Here is a 6,000-nt window from a genome sequence, read left to right as displayed (position 1 = left end):
TATTGTGCCGGGATATCCATAACTTGGAAAGTGATTTTGAACGTCTGAGGTCCAATAGTTATGGGAAGATCCACTTCTCCAAAAACTGACTTCTTGATACATCAAATGCTTTGACGATGACATGACTGTCCCTTAACGGGTAATCTTTGAAGGATAATCTTGACAATGTTGATTTGGGCATGACGTTGAGAGAGGATCCATTGTCTATTAGGACTCCTGTGAGTACATCACCCATGCAGCTAACTGAGATGTGAGGTGGAAGGTTATGGTCCATCCCTTCTTCAGGAAGATCTTCATCACAGAAACTGAGGTTAGTTCTTGCGAAGATGTTGGCAATGATGTTGTTGAACTGTCCTACAGTAACACTTGGTTCTACAAAAGCTTGTTCCAAAACTTTCTGTAGAGCTTCCCTATGAGCTTCAGAACTCAATAGCAGGGACAGAACAAATATCCTAGACGGAGTATGTAGCAGCTGATCTACAATGTTGTATTCACTCCTCTGGATTAATTTCAAGATCTCATCATTTTCTTTCGCTTGAACAGCATTGGTCGGATGATTGCCTTGCCTATGTGGTACTTCTTCAGAAGGCTTTTCCATATTTTCTGTTGTTCTGTTGAAGACTCGTCCACTTCTGGGGACCCGACTAATATCAGCAATGTTGACAACAGATGGTAATGGTATTTCCTTACCATTTTCAATGAATGTAGCATTGTACTTGTATGGTATAGCCTTGCTAGACTCATACGGTACATGACCTGGTAAGTAGATGACTAATGGAGCAATTTCCGTCTTCCCGCTGTCATACTTGACTTGCGTTGGTTCAACTTGATTAATTTGAGGAGATACGGTAAAGACTTCGTGATCTTTTCTATTGGCAAGAACTGTAATGGTATTTTCATCCATTAGTTTCTGAATGTTGTTGCAAACACGCAAACATCCTCGTGAATTTCTTCAACAGATTCTGCATCTACTGTAAGGATGGAAATCCATTCCAAAGTAGGCAAGTCCATTTAAAGTTTTATGGAACTTGACTACCGATCCTCCGAGATCTTCAACTTTGTAGATTTGGTATTCTCCTGGACATTCTTGAACCATGTTGATGTCGCATTCAGTTTTGACTCGGATATGTTGAATCCATCCTAAGTCCATTTGTTCTTGTAATGCAGCTTGAACTACGACACATCCTTGATTATTCTTTGGACAAATTTCACATGTGAAGTAGTTGTGAGGTGGTACATGACCGTATCCAGCTTGTCTAGCGTGCATTTTGACGAGATTTTCCCCTCTCTGACGGATGTCGTAGATTTGAATGACATTGGGATGTTGATCTATCAAATTCACTGAAGATTCTTTATGCTGCGGCAAAGGATTTGCTTGGACATTAGGATTAGTATCTTTGAAGGATAGCATCCCGCTCTTCACTAATCTTTGAACTTCAATCTTGAAAGGGAAACAATTCTCAATGTTGTGCCCCGGTGCCCCCTGATGATAGGGACATGATTGGTTTGCCTTGAACCAAGGTGAAGATTCATTTGCAGGATTTGGAGGACTCCTTGTCTGAATGAGTCCTTTTGCCAGTAATGTTGGAAACAATTCGGCATACCACATTAGTACGGGGTCAAAGGCAAGATACCTTAATACCCGATTGTTGTTGAAATTTGGAGGTCGAACCTACTGCTGAGGTTGTTGCGACCTTTGTTGAAATGGTTGTTGAGAAACCTGAGGTTGATAAGCTGGCGCTGAGTTTACAACCGGAGTTATTGTAGCAACTTGAGGTGGAAACTTCTTCTTTGCTTTATGCAAGACATTGCTGACATCTTGATCCTTTTTCTTCTGGAAAGAACTTCCATACTTCCTTGGACCAATAGAAGATTCTGGTTCTTTGTTCAAGCGTCCTTCTCGAACTGCTTCTTCTAAACGTACACCCATGTTTACCATCTCGGTAAAGTCACTAGGTGCACTTGCAACCATTCGTCCATAGTAAAATGGACTCAAAGTCTTGAGATAGATTTTTGTCATTTCTTTCTCTTCAAGCGGTGGACAGATCTGAGCAACAACTTCACGCCATCTCTGAGCGTATTCCTTGAAGCTCTCTCTATCCTTTTGAGTCATGGCCCAGAGTTGATCTCTGTCGGGAGCCATATCTAGATTGTACTTATAGTGTTTGACGAAGGCCTCTCCGAGGTCTCGAAAAGTACGAATCTCTGAACTGTCCAAGTTCATGTACCATTTGAGTGCAGCACCAGTCAGACTGTCTTGGAAATAATGAATGAGAAATTGTTGATTATCAGTCTAAGTTGACATCTGTCGAGCGTACATCACTAGGTGACTTTGTGGGCATGAATTCCCTTTGTACTTTTCGAAATCTGGTACTTTGAATTTATGAGGAATCTTAACATTTGGAACCAGACAGAGGTCTGCAGCATTCTTTCCAAATAAATCTTGTCCTCGGAGAGTCTTGAGTTCCTTCTGCATTTGCAGAAACTTTTCTTGGAACTCGTCCAATCTTTCATACACGCCAGCGTCCTCACTGGGAGCGTGATGATATACTTGTCCACCCGGAGGAGGAAAAGTATGCACAAATGGCCGTGGAGAAGCTATGACAGCAGACCTTGGAATCTCAGCATTCTGTTGTGTGAAACCCATTGCCGTTGCTCTTGGAACTTCAATTTCCAGAGGTATGTAACCCTCCGGTGGATGCATATCCATTGTAACTCTTGGAACTTCAAAAACTAGGGGTATGTACCATTCTGGAATAAAGTTATACGGCATGCCCCAAGGTCGGTTGGGTGGCATGGTATACTGAGGAATAGGAGTAGAAACAATCTCGGAAACCACAGTCCTTTGTGGTTCTTCTGGTGTTGGTTGATTCTGTGCAACCACCAGGGCTTCTACCATACTATTGAGCCTTTCAATAACATCTTTGAGAGTAGTAACTTCTTCTCTAAGTTCTCCATTCTCTTGGTCTAAGTCTTCCATTCTTTTCTTGCAACTTGAACGAGTGTTGTATGAATGAGACAGCTTGAATGTCTTTGTTCACCTCCTTCTCCTCCTCTCTTTCTGGAGAAAGGAAAGTGACGATTAGATCCGCGACAATTCTCATGTCAGTGCGTACGACTAAAGCGATGCATGATGTGCAATTAAGTTAATGTTTTTCAAGGAAACACCATAATTACGTTATGAAACATCAAACATTATTAATTCATTAAGCGAAAGCCGTTTTTTACACACTTTGAAAAGGGAAATACAGAGAAACAGAGAGAAAGAACTCTAAAACTTTGACGAAGAGCCGACTTCACGTTCTAACATTTTCTTCTGTTTCTTGAGCTGAGCGTTCTCTGACGTGAGTTGATCGATGATCCAAGAAGTAGGAGGGATATGATGAGAAAGTAACGATTGTGTCACTTGTCGATCGAGTACTTCAAGTAACTCATCCTTCCTTCCTAGGATGTTCTGAATCTCAACATTTTCCGTGATTACGACTCGATACTTGTTTCTCCAAGCATTCCTTTCTTGACATACTTTGTTTAATGCCGCTTGTAGTTTTTCAACATCGGTGGAGAAAAGGAAGATTGGTTCCCTTAGGGGAATAGGTTCTTGATGTTGATATGGAATCCTGAGCTTGATTGCCCTGACGCGTACCCATTGAAAGTAAGGATCCAGGGAGATGCAAAGGTGTTTTCCTAACAATCTTCTCCCTTTTGTGTGAATAAGACGCCAGGCTTGGACAATTTCCTTCTTCAGCATGTTTCCATGATCGTCGATGTTCTTGAAGAACAGACCCTCCAATTGAATACTACTTGGTATATTTTTCATGGGATAGCCGTATTGACGACAGGCTAAAGCTGGATTGTAACTGATTCCTCCCTTAGTTCCTATAAGGGGTACGTTGGGATAACTTCCGCAACTAAAGATGATCTTGGTTTTATCGTTGTCAGGACTACACCACTCAATGTCTGAATGAGTGAGGGACATGATTTTCTGTGACCAGTGAAGGCCATCCCTCATGTTCCAGAAAGTGCTAGACTTTGGCAGGTGCGAGACGAACCATTCGTATAGCAACGGTACGCAGCATGTAATTAATCCTCCTCGCTGCAGGTTTCTTGAATGCACAGAGTGATAAGCATCCGCAAGCAAGGTTGGAAGTGGATTTCCAATTAAGAAGATCTTAATTGCGTTGATGTCGACGAAGTTGTCAATGTTAGGAAACAAGAATAATCCGTGGATAAGCAATGCCAAGATTTCCTCAAAAGCGCTCATATCTTGGATGCTGATGAAGTACCGAGCTTGTTCCAATAGGAACTTGGAGGGAAATCCTTGAATTCCTCCTTTACTCACCATATGAGTTCTGATGTCGACTACGTTCAAGGGAGTAGTTGCAGAAATGATAATGTCGTCAGGATTCTTTTCCAAACCGGAGTACGGATTTTGCGGGTACACGGGTATTCCAATCAGACGAGAGTACTCCTCTAACGTAGGAATGAGTTGATAATCTGGAAAGGTAAAGCAGTGATACGTTGGATCGTAAAACTGTACCAAAGTGGGAAGAATCCCTTCCACAATGTTAGTGCTGAGAAGAGGCAGAAGTTTTCCATACTTCTCCTTGAAAGCCTGGGGGTTGACCACCAGTTTTCCGAGCTTTTCCAATTCCTCTACCTTAGGAATCTTGAAGGTGTATTTCCCAGCTCTCTTTCTTTCGTATTTCCCAGCTTTTCCAATTCCTCTCTCTTTCTCCGTTTCTCTCTTTCTATGAAGTTCAAAATGTTCGTTATTTAGTTTCCTTGAAAAACGACTCGAAAAAGACTCTTCTGTTTTTAGTTATTATGATGAATGCATGAATTCATGAATGCACACACAAGAGTTTTTAAACAAACATGGCGTAGAAGGGTATAGTGGTCATGGAGTCACAACGCAAACCTCGCCCCAGGGTAAACTATGGATAAGGATTTTTGTACCTGTAGAACGGGTTCTAGGGGTCTCAGAGTTTTTGCTCAATCTTAAAGATACGTTGACTGGTATCTATAAGAGAGTTTTCTCTGAGTGTAGTATCTGCGTGACAATTACTTTCGTAATCACCGCTCTACGTCCTAAAAAAAAGCTTTAAGTGGGGTTAATGTGTTTCTAGGTCCTCCTGGTACAAATCAGTCTCGGAATGCATTGGCGCAGTTAATCACAACCAGCCAGGAAAATCCCAAGAGTAGATTTGGGAACCAAGATTAGAGGGCCTTCACCGAGAAGACATCCTCCATCCTATCTTACGTTGCACTCAAATCCGGGTATAGGATTTCTCACCACAAGGGGGAATCAAGCCCTTTCCCGATACAGAATAAACAAAATAAACAAATATATATGCAACAATCACATGAAATGACACAGAGGTTAGGCAGGACCTCTCTTGTTTGAGGGGGAATTTGGCATCCCTAATTCCTCATTGGGGGCTGGACCAACACAGGTCAACCATTGGTTTGGATGAAAAACCAAGGCTATTACTTTCCCTAGCAGAGTCGCCATTTTTCTGTGGTGTCGTTTTCTTTACCTCCCCGTTTCACTTGGGAGGACGGCACGCTAGACCCTTCACGCGAAATTTGGAAGGAGAATGCGCCCTGGGCGGGATGAACTTTGTTCCAGTTCTTCCTACGATATCACACGAACTTTTTAATTATCCTACGAGTAGGAAAGGGGAAAAAGATCTCAAATAAACCCTAGGAGTTTGCTAAGTGTGGGGGTTCACCTAGACTAGAAATTCTGGAGTCCGGGAGGTCTGTTATACATAGGGAAGAGTTTAAGCACCCTACATATCCGTAGTACTCTACGGGAACCTTCTCTGTGTCTATGTGTTTGTGTTTGTTGCTGATGATTGGGAAAATTTCTCCTTTGTGTTAGGAGAAGGAATTGAATTGAATTAAAAGAAAGACAGACAGATGACTATTTTTGGTATTTTATTAGCTCGCTGAGATTCCTTGTGAACCTCATGCCTACATATCCCTAATGGAAGTCAG

The sequence above is a fragment of the Vicia villosa genome, linkage group LG2 (genome assembly GCF_029867415.1).
Source record: "Vicia villosa cultivar HV-30 ecotype Madison, WI linkage group LG2, Vvil1.0, whole genome shotgun sequence".
In the NCBI taxonomy this organism is placed as follows: domain Eukaryota; kingdom Viridiplantae; phylum Streptophyta; class Magnoliopsida; order Fabales; family Fabaceae; genus Vicia; species Vicia villosa.
This window is presented reverse-complemented; position numbering follows the sequence as displayed.